This window comes from Benincasa hispida, chromosome 2 (genome assembly GCF_027475165.1).
Source record: "Benincasa hispida cultivar pf3 chromosome 2, pf3_genome.v1.1, whole genome shotgun sequence".
NCBI classification, from domain to species: domain Eukaryota; kingdom Viridiplantae; phylum Streptophyta; class Magnoliopsida; order Cucurbitales; family Cucurbitaceae; genus Benincasa; species Benincasa hispida.
In genome coordinates, this window is record NC_143479.1 from 29,860,762 (window position 1) to 29,879,669 (window position 18,908).

Here is an 18,908-nt window from a genome sequence, read left to right on the forward strand (position 1 = left end):
TAGCCTTTTCGAGAGACTAAACGATTGAGCAAGAGATTGCTAGACGATTGCTCACGAAAGAGAGAGATAGCTAGACGATTGCTCACGAAAGCGAGAGATTGCTAGACGATTGCTCACGAGAGCGAAAGATTGCTAGACGATTGATCACGAGAGCGAGAGATTTCTAGACGATCGACTAGATGATTGCTCACGAGAGCGAGAGATTGATAGACGATTACTCACAAGAGTTAGACAATTAAGTACCCACTATCTATACGATAGACTAAAACTTTCTCCCACTTACTCAATCGTCTAGTTTGATCGTATACATCCTCCTTCCTTCTATCAAATTCACACAGAGCCCACACTCCTGGATTCTCACTCTGAGAATACCAAGGTTACCGAGTGGTAGTATCAAGGGTTGTTGTTCGAGGATCAAATAGTTCGTGATTGTGATGAGAGTGAGATTTTGCTAGACGATTGCACAACGAGAGTGAGAGTTTTCCAGACGATTGCTCCTCGTTTCTTTGCGCCTGACCAGTGTAGCTCGAGGGAATATTAGAAGAAGAGTTCTTCAAAGGTATGTCTCTTGATTCCTTTTGTTTTTGGTTAAGAAAGCATGCTTCAATTTTCTTGAAGATGCATAATAGTTCTTGTATGTTTGTGAATGCACTTATTCTTTCATAATGGACTTGGAAAGATCTTGCTTCCGCTCACCGGTTCTCTTGAATAAGAGTTCCTTCATAATGAACAATTGGTTTGGATCCAATCACCGAGTCCCACTCGGGCCAATGAGAGAGTGAAAGCCCTTGTTCAAGACCCATAGTCAGCACTTAAGGGAACAACCTCTCTACTATCCCTAAAAGCAGGTAGGAGAGAATTCCATCTTGCACCCTATGTCCTCAGCTATGTACCCCATCTTACCCTGAAATGAGAGATTTATTGAGCCAACCCTCACTAATGAAAATCTAAGGATAATTCCGAGTAAACAAGAGTTCATAGTTAGCTCAGGATTAAGGTCAAGTTACCTAGTGTTAAGAATGGTGTCTTAATTCTCCCAGAGTCTCGTTGTTTGTAATGATACACATTTTTATGATGAGCATTACATGCTCCCACTATGATCGTCTACCTCCAGCGCTTACACGATCGGGCAACCAATGCTATGTGATAGAGTAAACGATTTACCCCATTGTTTAGCATTAGCTAAACGATCGTTTAGCAAATACTACAAGATCGTGTACCTTTTACTAAGTGATGAAGACTAAGGTACGCGATCGCCTAGCACGCTCCGCATAACGCACACCTTACGCGATCGTTTAAACGATTATGATGCAGCAAAACACCATTGCCTACACGATCGCTTAGCGAGCACCTTCATATCGTATATCGCGCGGTCGTGTAGTTAGCAAGCCTCATCGCTTAGTTACTACCTACACGATCGTGCGGTATACGATATGAAGGCGCTTGCTAAGTGATCGTGTAGGCATTGGTGTTTTGCCGCATCGTAATCGTTTAGACGATCTCGTAAGGCGTGCATTCTGCGGAGCGCGCTAGGCGATTGCGTACCTCGGGCTTCATCACTTAGTAAAAGGTACACGATCGTGTAGTATTTGCTAAACGATCATTTAGCTCTGGGAGTGTTGGTAAACGATAGAGCAAAACGTTTGTTCTTTTGTGTAGATGATCGCAGGGAGTTTGGTACATGATGGTTGGAGACGCGTTCCTTCGCCCGGATGGTTCAAGATCCGGTTCGCCTATTTGAACCGGAGACTCCTTGGTTTTGTAATAGTTAGGTTTAATTTTTGTGGATTTGAGGCAATTTCACCTGGTTCATCAATTTTTGTTTCTTATACATGTGATGTATGGTGTTTATATGGCAAAGTGTTTGACATATAGTTTAGAAATCTACCTTAGGTTGTGCAATTATTCATGCATAATGTATTATAAATGTTATAATCTAGCATGAAGAAATTACATGAAAGCATGTGCATGCATCATGAAATATAAGAGTTATATTTTGCATGCAGTGAGTATTGTCGTGCATCATCCTTTTACTATAAGTGTTATAGTCTAAGGGTGAATGAAAGCATGTTGTGCTTGTTTCATTGCTGTTTTGTATAAGCGTTATATAAAAGAAGTAGCAATGATGGACAATACATTGAGCATGATACTTAGGTTGTTTATAATCGTTATGAATGCCTTGCATGTGTTTGCTTAACATTGTGGTTTTGGTTGTTTCCGTTTATAAATGTTATAAAGGAAATTAGAACTAAAATCGATAAGAAAGAGTTGCATGCGGACTTAGGGTGAACTCAAGTTTTTTAAAAGGGTTTTAAAATTGGATTAAGATAGACCTAAGTTCAAATGGTTCTAAAGAGTTTAGTAACCTAGATTAATCTTTTAAAATCGGTTTAATAGGATTAAATTGGTTGGCATAAAAGATTAAATTTGTTTTAAATATATCTATAAAGGATCTTTTATCTAAGGCGGGTTTTGGCTAGGCTGGGGTTCTTAAGTTGACAAAAATGTAACACCCCTACCTGGGAACCTACCTGGAAAGGTGAATTAGATAGATTTTCAACAAGCATGCGACAATTTGGTCAAAGACTCCGTTAAAGAGTTTAATGGATGATGATCAAAAAGTTTTTTTTAACTATCCAAGGTAAAAGTCACTCTTGGGCAAACCTAAAAGTTACTTAGTTAAAATCCTTAGTCGTGTTTTTTATAAGTAAACTAAACCTTAGGTTAAAAAATACTCAGTGGGAGGAAGAGATGTGTCTGATATGTCTATGATTCCACTCACATTTCTCCCTATATGTTCACACTGTGAGATTCATGCTTGGCCTCGTGGTGCCCTGGGAGCATCCCCCTTCGGATGATATTTGCATGAGTCAATATCAAGGTGGACGGAAAGAGTGTTTATAGTAAGTGGTTGAAGGGTGTGTGTCAACACGTCCTATGGTTTCTATCATTGGTTCACACTGTGAGATCATTTTGTACTCCCTCGTGGCGCCCTGAGAGCGTCCCCCTTCGAATGGGTTTTGTGCAGTTGGTCAAGATCAAGGTGAACTCTAGAAATGGATAGGGTCGCTTTAGGTTTTGCCCCAATCGGATTTTTTTCCTTCGGACTGGCTGCTTGGGGTGGATCTCTAGGGCCTAAAATGGAGGGTCACACTTACGGGAGATTGTTAAGTAAGTTAATGATCTCTTGGCTAACTCAATGATGGCTAGTCGTTATAGGAGCAAGAGTTGTTCTGGTATTAATGACTGATTGAGAACTTCTCAATTCAGAGGAGAGATAATTGACCTCCCTTCGGCGGCTTTTGTCCTAAACCTTTGAAGCGTCATTGCGAAACTAGATGTCACACGAGGTTCATATTAGTTTTGCTAAAACCTTATTGGATGTTGTTTTGTTTTACAATGGGTATTTCCTTAAAACCTAACGTAGGTCAATGTGTTTTTCTTTTCAGCAACTCGTTAGTATTTCTGTTTAGTGCTTTTAATATGACCAACTACATATAGTGGAAAGAATCATGTAAAACATATTTTGTGGCAAACAACCTTGAATTTGTCATGGTTGAGGAGTGTCCTCAAGTCCCGACCCTTGATGCACCGCGAAGTATTCGCAATGCATATGAGGTGTGAATGAAGGCTAATTCGTTGGCCCGACTTCACATTTTGGCTAACATACCTGATGTTTTAGCCAAAAGGGTTGAGAACATGGTCATTGCATGTGAGATTATGGACTCGATACAAGATTTGTTTGAACATCAGTTCTTACTTTTCGAGCATAAAGGGATAGATGAAAAAACCAGTAGTGCCAATTGTTCTAACACTGATCCCACTACTCTCCAAAAGAGGAGGAAAGACAGTAAATCTGATTTATTGGTCTTGGAGACGTGTTTGGTAGAGAATGATGATTCTGTCTGGATCCTAGATTCAGGTGCTACCCGCCATGTCAGTTCCTCTTACTAAGGATTAAGTTCCTGGCAAACGTTGCCACAGGGAGAGATAACTCTACAAGTCGGTACTGGTGAGGTTGTTTCAGTTATTACTATAGGTAGGCTGAAGTTATTTGTTGACAAGAAACGCTATCTATTACTGGATAATGTTTTCGTAGTTCCTCATATTAAGAGGAACTTGATCTCGATTTCTGGTCTCATTGAACAAGGGTATACCGTCTTCTTTTCTGAGAATAAAGTGTTTATTTTCAAGAATGGAATGAAGAATGGTTATGGTTCAATGGAAAGTAACTTATATGTACTAAGGCCGTTAATCCTAAAAGCCTTGTTTAACACTAAAATGTTCATTACAGCAACAATAGCTAAAAGACCAAAGGTTTCTCCTAAGGAAAACGCCCATCTTTGGCATCTAAGGTTAGGTCACATCAACCTCAATAGGATTGAGAAGTTGGTGAAAAGTGGACTTCTAAAGATTTTAGAAGAACATTCCTTGCCGGTATGTGAATCATGCCTCGAAGACAAGATGACCAAACGACCTTTTACTGGAAAAGGTTACAGAGCCAAGGAAGCCTTGGAGCTTGTACATTTAAACCTTTATGGTTCGATGAATGTTAGAGCTCGGGGTGGGTATGAGTATTTTATCTCTTTCATAGATGATTATTCAAGATTCGGGTATCTCTACCTAATGCAACGTAAGTCTGAAGGCTTTGACAAGTTCAAGGAGTACAAGGCTGAAGTTGAAAACTTGTTAGGTAAGAAGATAAAAACACTACAATCTGATCGTGGTGGATAGTATATGGACCTCAATTCCAGAACGATATGATAGAACATGGAATTGCGTCCCAACTCTCGGCCCCTGGTACACCTCAGCAGAATGGTGTATCAGAAAGGAGAAATAAAACCTTGTTGGACATGGTTTGGTCTATGATGAGTTATGCTCATCTGTCAGACTCATTTTGGGATTTTGTAGTGCAGACTGCATGCTATATCCTGAACAACGTTCCCTCGAAAAGTCTTTCTGAAACACCTTTTGAGTTGTGAAGAGGTCATAAAGGTAGTTTACGCCATCTCAGGATTTGGGACTATCCGGCATATGTGCTAGTGACTAACCCAAAGAAGTTGGAACCGCGTTCGAAGGCTTGCCTTTTTTTTGGCTACCCCAAGGAAACAAGAGGTGGATACTTCTATGATCCGAGTGAGAACAAAGTGTTTGTTTCTACAAATGCTATCTTCTTCGAAGAAGACCACATGAGGGATCATAATCCACAAAGTAAGCTCGTTTTACGTGAGATTTCTAGTGAGACTGAGACTGCTGAGGATTCAACAAGAGTTGTTGAATAGGCCGATAGATCAACAAGAGTTGTTTAGGTCGGAACATCTAGTCAACTAGCTTAAGAGTTGAGACTGTCTCGACGTAGTGGGAGGGTTATAAACCCACAAGATCGCTACATGGGTTTGACTGAAGCCCAAAACAAAACATCATTTCGAATGATGGGATCAAGGATCCTTTGTCTTTTAAGAAAGCAATGGAGGATGTTGACAAAGATGAATGAGTTAAAGCCATGAACCAGGAAATGGAGTCTATGTACTTCAATAACATCTGAGAGCTTGTTGATCCATCTGATGGGGTAAGACCTATTGGGTGTAAGTGGATCTATAAACAAAAGAGAGGTGTAGATGGAGAGGTGCAAACTTTTAAGGCTAGACTCATGGCAAAGGGTTATACCCAGGTCGGGGGAGTTGACTATGTGAAAACTTTCTCACCTGTTGTCATGCTTAAGTCTATCCGGATTCTCCTGTCCATAGCCACATTTTGTGATTATGAAATATGGAAAATGGACGTCAAGACTGCCTTTCTTAATGGTAATCTTGAGGAGACCATCTATATGACTCAACCAGAGGGGTTCATAGTTCCAAATCAAGAGCAAAAAGTTTACAAGCTTAATACGTCCATTTATGAGCTGAAACAAACATCTAGAACATTGAACATCAGATTTGACACTATGGTCAAGTCTTTTGGCTTTGATCAGAACGTTGATGAGCCTTGTGTCTACAAGAAGATCATCAACAACTCAGTAGCTTTCCTAGTACTGTATGTGGATGATATCCTACTCATTGGGAATGATGTAGGGTATCTGACTGACATTAAGAAATGGCTAGCTGCCCAGTTCCAAATGAAAGATTTGAGTGAGGCACAGTATGTTCTAGGAATCTAGATCATTCGGGATCGTAAGAACAAATGGTTAGCCCTGTCTCAAGCATCGTACATCGATCAAATGTTGATCAGGTACAAGATGCAAGATTCCAAGAGGCGTTTATTACCTTTCAGGCATGGAATCATTTTGTCTAAGGATCAATGTCCTAAGACACCTCAAGAGGTTGAGAAGATGAGGCGGATTCCCTATGCTTCAGCTGTAGGAAGCTTAATGTATGCAATGTTTTGTACCATACTCGACATTTGCTATACAGTAGGGATTGTCAGTCAGTATTAGCCCTTTCAGGATTTGATCATTGGACGACGGTCAAGACAATCCTCAAGTATCTTTGGAGAATGAGGGACTACATGCTCGTGTATGGAGATAAGGATCTGAACTTTACAGGATACACGGATTCTGACTTTCAGGCCAATAAAGATTCTCGCAAATTGACATTGGGGTCATTTTCACTCTGAATGAAGGGGCTGTAATATGGAGAAGCATCAAGCAAGAATGCATCGCGGACTCCACTATGGAAGCCGAATATGTAGCGACTTGTAAAGTAGCTAAAAAGGCTGTTTGGCTAAGAAAATTCCTTTTAGATTTGGAAGTTGTTCCAAATATGGATTTTCCTATCACTCTGTATTGTGATAATAGCGGGGCTGTGGCAAATATGAAGAAGCCTCAGAGTCATCGTCGGGGTAAGCATATAGAGCAAAAATACCACTTGATCAGGGAGATTGTGCATCACGGTGATGTGATAGTCAAGAAGATCGCGTCGGAGCACAACGTTACTGATTTCTTTACAAAGGCCCTCACGGCTAAAGTGTTCGAGGGTCACCTGGAGAGTCTGGGTCTACGGGACATGCAGCACCTTGTCTAGGGAAAGTGGGAGATGATATTGGGGTATGCCCTAATTTATTGTATATTGTATTGTACATTAGTCTCCCAAGGCATTAGGACAAGTGGGAGATTGTTGGGATTGGTGTCCTAATTCTCCCAGAGTCTCGTTGTTTGTAAGGATACACGTTTTTTTGAATAAAATAACTGTTATTTCATTCTAGCATTTACTCATATGCAGTAAACAAAGCTCCATGGTTACCTTATGTGAACTTCAGCATGTATATGTAATAAACAAGTGGATCATGACTTAAGTGATAACCTAAATAGGTCTGTAGTATAAGGATTAAGGTGGGATACCTGATCCTGGTGACACTACGGATACGACCCGCTTTGTAGAGGTTTTGCAAGTGTTATAAACTACTACAGATGGTAGATCCTGACTATTCATGTGGAGACATGCGAGCGGGGGTGTCCTATACAAAGAATTTGTATAAGACCAGACCACGAGATGACTAGACTCTATATATAACGCTGTTGATACTAGAGACTTACATCTCACCTAAACGACCATAGGTGACACGACCTCAATCCTGAGTGTTTTAGGAACTCTTGCCTTTGAGGGTGATCCTTTGATTAGTATTGGTGAGAGTGGCTAGATTTCCAAATCAACATGCCTACCTTTTTGGGGACTTGTCTGATCTGGGAGCTGGGAACTCAATACACAAGATGAAATTCACTCCTTTCCCGAAGCAGGGATAAGTAGAGAGATTGCTCCCTTAAGGGCTGATTCTGGGGCTTGAACATAGTGGCCACAACTTCTCTTTGGAAGAGAGGACTCAGTCATAGTAGGACTATGACTTATGTTCATTAGAGGGATCAGTGGTACTTAAGGAGTTAGATGTAACTACAGGGGCATAATGGTTATTGGACGAGCTGTACTTACAACCGATCTGTGAAGGGTTGTCGCACTGTTGATTGGTTAAGATGGACACATAAAATATCTATGGTAAGGAGAGTTCAGCTGTCGGTTTTTAGTGGAGTGTCTGGTAGTTAACAGATGGTGGATCCCGTGACTAAAGAGTTTAGTAAGTTATTCACGTACCATTGGAGCTTCGAGCTACAGGTTTATAAGGTCCCCTTGGTAGCTTAATGGATTCAGTTGAGGATCAGTTTTTGGTGTTGATTTGAAATGTTCAATTGACAAGAGGTAATTCGATTATATATGATATGATCGGTATGATGTATGATATACATCTAGTGGAGGATTAATGTAAATGAAATTTACATTAAGTGCCATGGAATAGAAAAAGAGATATGGTTTGTATGTTTCATGACATGAAATATTAAAATTGTAGGTTATAAATATAGTATGGTAAGTTAGTTATCATTTATATTTATAATAATATTAATTATTGGATAATTATCTCTTTTTCTCTAATAACCAATTGAATGGGAGGTTATTGGTGGTTTCATGGTAACCGTGAGATAAAAGGAAAAATGTTTTCCTAATTTTAGTAAGTTTGGCAAAATTGTGTTTTTTGAGATCTCCTCTCTCCGAAAAATTCTCATGGAAGTTTTCAAGTAAATGGGATTTACTAAGCATTAGCTTGGAGTAAGGTAAACGATCGTGGAGTGTTAATAGGTGACAGGTTGTCAAACCCCGCCCCGAGCCCGCACTCCTGAGCCCGAGGAGAGGCATGATAATAACTAATGCTACTTTGGTTAACCTACTAGTTTCTTTTAATAACCTTACTTATAACAACTACTTTGGTTAACCTACTAGTTTCTTTTAATAACCTTACTTATAACAACAGTGGAAAATATTACATGGTTTAATTAGAAACTAGCTTACAAATTCAAGTTACATTTACATGAAAGACACTATCCTGACTACTAATCTCGTTTAATACTATTTCTAGACTTGTGGCAGACCTTGACCAACACCACAACCTGGACTTGTCAGCTACCTGCAAGAGAAACATAGAGAAAAACCATGAGCTTTACAAAGCTCAGTGAGTGGTAATACAAATACAAGTCTTTTACAAGCATTATCACGAGGTTCCTATGCAAACCTCCACCATACCATGAAGTTTTTCACAAACCTACCTACACACACGATAGATAGTTAATATTCATATCTAACAATATCAACCTATATGCACATAGTTCTCCCTTTCATGGGCTCAGAAGCTAGGCCTGTCGGCCCTCTGACCATCCCATTCAAGGTTTTCTGTCCCACAGGCTCAGAAACTAGACTCCTTGGTCCCCTGACCATCCTGTAAGGATTGATTTTGGACTCAGGCTCTAGGTCCATAGACCTCCTAACCATCCCAATGTCATACTCATCTTATAATATAAATTACAACATATCAATTCCAAAATATGCTTAAAAGAGTAAAAGAAATAACCACTCACAGTGATCTGTTGAGATCTTTCTTCCCAATTCACCCGGTTTCCCTTATTCCTCCGTTGGACCCTATTTCAGGTTTAACTTTAAGCTTAGATTACTCACTCTTTCGAGCCTTATCTCAAGACATTCCATTCTTCAAAAATTTGTGAAAATGTCTTAACTATAATTCCTTAATGTTTCGCCTTGAAATTCCTCGGTGAAAGTTCAGAGTCTCAAGTTTATTCCTTTTGGCCCGACTGTCTCCTCACTGGTGAGCACCTCTCGATTTTCCTTGAATTTGACAGCCTTAGAGTTAGAATTGCATTAAAGTAGCCCTCACACCGAAACTACATTTAATTTATAAACTTTTGGTCAAAAAATCATCTGATTTGCACAAGCAGTTTGGAAAAGCTTATTGTTTGAAGTTAGCCTATGCGTCTGTCCGTACAACCATGTACCCTTTGGCACCTTTGCTTGTACCTCCGCCCAAACACTGTCTGCCTGATGCGTTATTTTAATGAATGAAAATATGGATGAAATGCGTTGGTGGAATTACGTTGTGCACTCAAGTTTCCCCAGCGGAATCCAAGTGTAAATTCCTCTGAGTTTCCTGGTAAGTCTAGGGTCAATCACAGGGACTTGTGAAAATAGTTTGCGTTGATAATTTTCTTATGAAAACTTTGTGGTAACTGGTAAATAAATAAGGTGGTTGGTTTGTTGTTGCGTTAATGAAAATAATAATAAATGTGGCAGAGTTCGAAAAAAGTTGGCAACGGGAAATACGATGAATATGCGGTAAACAGGTTGAGAAGGGTTTCGGCTAACACTCCCTAGGTTACGTTCTTGCCTTGCGATCATGCAACATGCATACAATAGTAAACCACCTCTCGGCGTGAATGCCATGGCTTTTAAGGCTAGAACACATGTGATAAATATGCAATAAGTCTACAGGGTTTACACATAAACCTTTATTCCTATTTATGCGATGACAACATGACATTCATACAAATATGCGACCGCATAACATCATTCCTATTCTTAGGATGCATGTGATGAGAGTTGACAAATATAGCTTATCTCTAAGTCCCTATTTCTTGTTTATGTAGGCCTAATCTTGCTTTTTCAAGTCAGATTCTAACCTAGCTCTCTCGAGACATTAGGTTCTTTCTTTAGATTCTCTCTTGAGTAACTCTAAAGGGATGTTTCGCACAACATAAAACAAGACAATCGCTAGCAATGAACTTCCTAGATCATGTTAGCTTAGTTCTTCTTAACCCATTCAACTAGTTTAGCTACTCATGCGTATTAAGAGAGTGAGCAGATGTAGAATTATAACTTCCATTGAATAGATAAAAGATGAAGTATAGAATAACAATGCAAGTATAGCAAAGAGCCTGGGGCAATTTCTTGCCACCAGGTGTTACACTGTTATACTCATGCTCTAAAGATATTCTCGCTTTCGCGAGAGTCAACCTGCTCTCTGCTCTTACACCCTAAGGTTCTCTCTCAAGCTGCCTTGGACGATCTCCAGCATCACCACTCTTCTCTAGCTCCACCGTGAAATGGAAAAGAAAACTATGAACAGAGGTGTGAACTTATAAAGTGATGAATTAATCAACTGCTTAACCCCTTCTCTGAAGAATGCACTTAGTATTTATAGGGCATCAAAAGATGGGACAACTTTAATTCCTGATTGATGCGTCAGATAATTGTAACTGATAAAGCTGAATGTACTCTGTGATCGTTATCGGCTATCAACTTAATTTGGATTCGACTGCTGTCAGCTTTCTGTCCCATCGATCTTAATTGTCCTTTCGTTCGGATGCGTCCACCATCTTGCGGCGATTCTTCTTAGGTGAATATTTGTGAGCGTGATCAACACAAAGTCTTGCGGTGAAGTTGCGCTTGACCGATGAATTCCTATGATCACAATCTCTGTAATGCGTTAATGCATATTCTGCACAAAAAAATAGAAAAATCAACAGTTCCAATGCGCTGACGCACGCAACCGCAATATTATAGATTTTATGCTTCATGGACGCAATTTATCAGTTTTCATCAACGCAATCCAACATATTTTAATAACTTAGCACTATGATAACGTGCATTTCTGCCCGTTATCACACCCCTAAATTTAAACAATACAGATGTGGCAGCATTCAGTTTGCGGTAGTCCATATCCAGTGATGGTCCTCTGCGGTATTAATTCATTGTTCTCATTGGGGACTACTGTCATTCCGCCCTTCTTCGACACACATTGCATGGGGCTGACCCACGTGCTATCGGCAATGGGATAGATAATGCCCGCATCCAGCCATTTGATAATCTCCTTTTTGACGACCTTTTTCATCGCAGGGTTAAGTCTGCGTTGATTTTCAATGGTTGCCTTATGGTTGTCTTCGAGACAAATGTGGTGCATGCAGTATGCGGGGCTAATTGGTAGGGTTGTCAAAAAGGGAATGCATTGATAACCAGCAGCTTCTCATTCTGCCCCAGAAATACGTACTTCAGATGTATTGGTAGGGTTTTTAATTCAAGGGTTGGTGGTTCCACGAGAGAAGGTTGCGTTATTTTTCTTTCTTCCTTCAACTTTTCTTCTTGCGTTGCGATCGATTCTTCTTCTCTGTTTGTCTTTGCTACGATCGCATTGCAGGCAGAGAGCTGCAGCGTTGGCATCCTCTTCTTCATACTCTTCATCAAACTTTTCTTCTTCAATCAAATTGAATTCATCTTCTGAATCTAGCAGGTCTTCCTCATCAAGAAATTTCATGGCGTGAATTATGTTAAATTTGAGCTTCTGTCCATTGATGCACAAAGTGATCTCTCCCTTGTTCACATCAATTTGAGCACGTCCTGTTGATAGGAAAGGTCGTCCCAAAATGATGGGCACATCTTTATCGGCCTCATAATTCAAGATGATGAAGTCAGGTGGCAATAAATTTATCAATGGTGATCAGCACGTCCTTCACCTTACCCTCTGGATGAACCAGAGATCTGTCAGCCAATTGGAAGGTCACGGATGTGGGCACAAGCTCCCCTACATTCAATTGTCAAAAGATTGACAGCGGCATCAAATTTATGTTGACCCCCAGGTCATATAAGGCTTGCCCAATATAGTGTCCTCCTATGGAGCGAGGAATGGTGAAGCTCCCAGGATCGCTCATCTTCGGTGGGATAATAGATTTGGAACTCTGTGTTAGTGCGATAGTGGCAAATTTTTCAGCGCCTCTTTTCTTGGTTACCATGTCCTTTAGAAACTTGGCATAGGCAGGCATTTCCTCAATCACTTCACTAAAAGGAATGTTAACATGTAATTGCTTAAGCATAGACATGAAGCATTGGTACTGTACCTCTTCGTTTTTATTCTTCTTTAGCCTCTGAGGAAAAGGTGGTAACTAGACTCTCACGGTTCCCGTTTCATTTGACTTCGGGGTTGACGCAACCTCAAGTTCTACTGCTTCATTTTATTTTTCTTCTTCTTATGTTGCCGTAATCTCCTGTTCAGCTATGATGGAGGTCGATCTATTCTGCTTCTTCTTTTCTCCTTCCACAGTCTTTCCACTACGCAATGTCACAACCTGACATTGCTCCTTACCTAAACCTCCTGGGTTGCGTGGAAGCTCGGTTGAACTTGGCAGCACCCCTTGCGGTCTACTTTTATGCTCATTTGCAATTCAAGGTTGTGGATGGACGTAGCCTGACTCTGAAGCACCGCCTGATTTTTCTCTATATATTGCTTCAATAGACCTTCTAGGGAAGAAGATTGCGGTGGTTATTGTGAGCTGCTTGCTTGGTTGCTCTGTTGACCATTGCTGCGTTGAAAGAACCCTGGTGGCCCTTCTTTTTGTGCCACATATTGAAAGTTTTGTTGTGTATTCTTCCAAGCAAAGTTTGGGTGGTTTTTCCACCCGGGGTTATAGGTGTTAGAAAAAGGATTGTTCTTTACAAAATATACAGACTGTGGGTTTTGTGGGCAATCCTTCATAGCATGCCCATCACCGCAAGTTGCACACCTTGCGGTGTTTTGACTTATTGTGTTGATTTGCCCACCTTGCGGTGTTGGGCTGCTGATTGTCATTCCTTGGATCAAGTTCATCATTATAGTCATTTGGTTCTGCAGTGAAACAATGGCACCGTTATTTGTGTTAGATTCTTTGAGTCTTAATCTCTGGTCTCTCTCCCTCCAGTCTTCATAATTCTTGGAGATGCGATCCAGGATATTCTTCGCCTTATCATAAGTCTTGTCAAGCAGACCACCAGTTGTTGCCACATTGGCAAGGTCTACGAAGCAGGATTCAAACTGTGGTAGAAAATTTCCATCTGAAGGCAGTATGGCAGCCCATTATGCGGACAATCTTGGACTAACCTTTTAAACCTCGTCCAGGCATCACTGAGCGATTCGTCCATGTCCTGTTCAAAATTAGTGATAAGCTTTCTTCGTCTGAATTCTCTGTAGGTGGGAAATACTTCTTCATAAACTTCTCGACCACCTGTTCCCAAGAAGTGATCTCTCCTGGTTCGAGCGAGTAAGCCCATTTCCTAACCTGATCACAAAAAGAAAATGGAAACAACGTTAGTCGAACCTCCTCAGCAGAGATATTCGGGAACACAAAAGTATTGCAGATTTCAATAAAACTTCGGAGATGGGCGTGCGGATCCTCGCCACGCCTTCCTCCAAATTGACCTGCAGCCTGGACAATCTGCAGCATCACTGGTTTCATTTCAAATCTACTTCCATCTAAGGCAGGCCTCATGATTCCAGGAGAGAAATCATAGAGGTTTGGCGATGCATAGTCCCTAATGGGCCTATTGCGATCGTTGGGCAACAGAATTGGATTTGCAATGACATTGTTGTTGTTTGGTGCTTCATTCCTAGGCTGCTTCGCCATCTTTTCCTTATCGGATTGTGGCTGCTGTTGGCGGTTCCTCAGTCTCCTCTTAAAATTCCTCTCAATCTACGGGTCATAATTCACCAGAGATTGAGAGTTCTGCAAAGAAATAAAAAAAACTACCGTTAACAAACTATTTTGCCGTAGTCCTCGGCAACGGCACCAAAAACTTGATGCGTTATTTTATTGAATGGAAATATGGATGAAATGCGTTGGTGGAATTACGTTGTGTACTCAAGTTTCCCCAGCAGAATCCAAGTGTAAATTTCTCTTAGTTTCCTGTTAAGTCTAGAGTCGATCACAGGGACTTGTGAAAATAGTTTGTGTTGATAATTTTCTTATGAAAACTTTGTGGTAACCGGTAAATAAATAAGGTGGTTGGTTTGTTGTTGCATTAATGAAAATAATAATAAATGCGGCAGAGTTCGAAAAGAGTTGGCAATGAGAAATACGATGAATATGCGATGAATGGGTTGAGAAGGGTTTTGGCTAACACTCCCTAGGTTGCGTTCATGCCTTGCGATCATGCAACATGCATACAATAGTAAACCACCTCTCATCATGAATGCCATGGCTTCTAAGGCTAGAACGCATGCGATAAATATGCGATAAGTCTACAGGGCTTACACATAAACCTCTATTCCTATTTATGCGATGACAACATAATATCATTCCTATTCCTAGGATGCATGTGATGCAAGTTGACAAACAAAGCTTATCTCTAAGTCCCTATTTCTTGTTTATGCAGGCCTAATCTTGCTTTTTCAAGTCGGATTCTAACCTAGCTCTCTCGAGACATTAGGTTCTTTCTTTAGATTCTCTCTCGAGCAACTCTAAAGGGATGTTTCACACAGCATAAAACAAGATAATCGCAAGCAATGAACTTCCTAGATCATGTTAGCTTAGTTTCTCTCAACCCATTCAACTAGTTTAGCTACTCATGCGTATTAAGAGAGTGAGCAGATGTAGAATTATAACTTCCATTGAATAGATAAAAGATGAAGTACAGAATAACAATGCAAGTATAGTATAGAGCCTGGGGCAATTTCTTGCCACCAGGTGTTACACATTCTACTCATGCTCTAAAGATATTCTCCCTTTTGCGAGAGTCAACCCGCTCTATGCTCTTACGCCCAAAGGTTCTCTCTCGAGCTGCCTTGGACGATATCCAACATCACCACTCTTCTCTAGCTCCGTCATGAAATGGAAAAGAAAACTATGAACCTAATATCGTATTGACTTTTACTTCCAACATTGTCAGTTTGGAAAAATATTTTTTGCTTGTAAGTAATGTATGTGTAGTTTCACTGTCTGCAAGACATTGATCTTTCTTACTCATTTTATAGTCACCCAATATATGAAAATGATCGAGGTTTCTTCATTAAAAGAAAATAATTACAATAAGAAAAATAGTATTTAGAATATACAAAGGTTGTCGTCTACTAAGAGGAAAGAAAATATGAAGATGAATAAAAAAAACAACATTAAGTTTAGATATTTTCAAAGTTAAAGGAAACACTTGATGTTCCAACAATTCTGCTGATTTTCTCTTCAAAAAATTCAAAGAAGTCCGCCACATCGAAATTTGTCATATGGGATGAGTCAAATATGTCATTATCCTAGTATGTAAAATTTGTTTCCACATTTTTCTCTTTTTCCTTTAGGGATGCTTGATAGAGATCAACTAAATGTTCTGATGTACGACAGGTACGTGACCAATGCTCAGTCATTCCGCACTAGAAGCATTTATTTTCAACACTTTTTGAACTCTTATCTCGTGGAGCTTTTCCTTTGTGATTTTCATTTTATGTGGTTCTTTTGAACTTTGAATGATAGAATGACCACCACAAAAATAATAATTATTTCTTCCTCTGTCACAGTCATTAATGGGAAATTGTAATGGGTGGCAAAAGGAATTAAGAAAATTGGAAGCGTGTCTGTGAGGTTTTTAATTTTACACATATAGCAAAATATTCAAATTCAGATTTTTGTGTTTTCTATGTTCCCATTTTGCCCTTTTAACAATCGTTGATCAACGTCTAATTTCTTCACAATTTTCTTCTATGTTTTCTTCTGAATTGTTTTCTTCTTCTACGCATTCGCAAACATGTTCTTAAAATTCTTCAGTTTTCATCCATGATTGAAGCTATTCTCTTCAACATTGCTGCATTCATCACTAAAAAAAAATGGGCTCTTTTGAACTCTGAGTGTCAAAGATGAGCTTGAAAAACTCAAGAACTCTGTTTCTGCCATTCAAGCTTCAAGACGCAAATGAGTAGCAATCCCATAGCCATGCATCCATGGATTGGGCATCAAAAGCTTCAAGATGCTTTCTACAAAATTGATGACCTAGTGGACGAATTTTCTTATGAAGCTTTAAGAAGAGAGGTAGAAGAAAGTCCAAACAAGTATATGAAGGAACTCTTATTCAAGAGAACCAGTGAGCGAAAGCAAGATCTTTCCAAACCCATTGTGAAAGAGTAAACACATTCACAAATATACAAGAACAATTATGCATTATAGAGGAAATTACAACATGCTTTCTTACTAAAACAAAGGGAATCGAGAGACATACCTTTGAAGAACTCTTCTTCACGTATTTCCTCAATATACACTGGTCAACTCTCACTCCCTTTGCAATCGTCTAGCAAAATCTCGCTCTCGTTTCAATTGTCTAGCAATCTCTTGCTCTCGTGAGCAATCATCTAGCTGATCGTCTAGCAATATCTCGCTCGATCATTTAGTTTCTCGAAAGGGCTATCGTATAGCTTTCTTTCGCTCGATCGATTAGTAAAATGATAATGAAACAATCTTCTCCAAAAATGAAAACTCTTTTCATTTTTATTCTTTAGTTATTAAAAACAAAAATTAACCCCCCACTTGCACGGTTAATGGAGAAAAGAAATAACCAACTAAAACAATTATCTCATAATTGTTTTTATTATAAATAAATATAATAACTAACTTATCATATTATATTTATAATCTATAGTCTTAATATCACATCATATATAATATTTAAATCATAGTTTTTTTCTTCTATATTTAATATAAATCATATTTATATCAATTCCTCAAATTAATGTATCTAATCAATTATATCACATATAATTGAACCAATTTAATTATATCATATGTGATCAAATTCCCTCTTGTTAATTTGAACACTTCAAATTAACCCAAAAATTGATTCTCAACTTGAATCCATTGAGCTAGCAAGAGGACCTTATGGACCTGTAGCTTGAAGCTCCAACCGTACGTGAATAACAGACTAAACTCTTTAATCACGATATCCATCATCTATTAACTGCCGGGCACTTCACTAAAGACCGACAGCTGTACTTTTCGCATTACAGATATATTTTTGTGTCCATTGGATATAACCAATCAACAGTACTATAACCCTTCAAAGATCGCTCGTAAGTACAGCTGGGCCAATTTATCGTTTTTCCTCTATAGTCACATCTAACTCCTTAAGTACCACTGATTCCTCTAATGAATAATACATCATAGTCCTACTATGAGTGAACACTTCTCGGGCCATGAGAAAGTGTGTGGCGCCACATTGTTCAAGCCCCAAAATGAATCTTTAAGGGAGAAATCTATCTACTTACCCATGCTTCGGGGAAGGAGTAAATTCCATCTTGTGTAGTTAAGTTCCTAGGTCCCCAATCAGACGAATCCCCAAAGTGGTAGGTTTGAGTCAGCAATCTGGCCACTCACACTCATGCAAATCAAAGAACCGCCCTCATAGGTAGGAGTTCCCAACTCACACAGGATTAAGGTCATGTTACCTATGGTGATCCTAATAAAATGAAAGTCTTTGTCATGAACGACGTTATATAATGAGACTAAACATTTCGTGGTTCGGTCTTATACAAACTCCTTTGTATAGGATACCCTGACTCGTATGTCTCCACATGAATGATCAGGATCAGATCATCTGTAGCACTTTACAACATTTGTAACATCTACAAAGCGGGTTGTATCCATAGTGTCACTAAGATAAGGTTTTCCACCTTTATCCATATACTACAGACCATTTAGATTAACACTTAAGGCACGATCCACTTCTATGTCTCCACATACATGCTTAAGTTACAACGATAATCAGGGATCTTAGTTTATTGGTTTGTGATTAATGCAATTAAAATATACCATGTTTTATAGACAATGTGAAGAAAATATCTCATATTATTACATCATAAATGTTTGTTGATACACGTGTTTACGAACTACATAACCCTACGAGATTTAGGGCATAAAAAACTATAGTCGTGAGAGCCTTCGTAAGCGGGTCAACAATGTTGTGCTCCGAAGCTATCTTCGTGACTATCATGTCCCCTCGATGCACAATCTCACGGAAGAGATGATACTTCCGCTCTATATGTTTGTCGCGCTTGTGACTCCTAGACTCCCTAGAGTTCGCCATAGTATTACTATTATCACAATAAAGGGTGATGGGCCTAGACATGTCTGGAACAACTTTTAGATCAGTCATGCACTTCCTGAGCCAAACGACCTTCTTAGCAGCTTCACAGGCCACTACATACTCGACCTCTATCGTGGAGTCAGCGATGCACCCCTGCCTAGTACTTAACCATACAACAACCCCTTTGTTAAGAGTGAACACTGATCCTAAACTAGAATT

At 39.5% G+C, this 18,908-nt stretch overlaps 1 non-coding gene across 1 annotated transcript; it reads left to right on the forward strand.

Moving 5' to 3' along the window:
* The first annotated feature begins 13,704 nt into the window (after nt 1–13,704).
* Nucleotides 13,705–13,811, forward strand: LOC120072382 (small nucleolar RNA R71). Its single transcript, XR_005480444.1, has one exon. It is a non-coding gene; the product is annotated as a small nucleolar RNA R71 (small nucleolar RNA).
* Nucleotides 13,812–18,908: the final 5,097 nt, after the last annotated feature.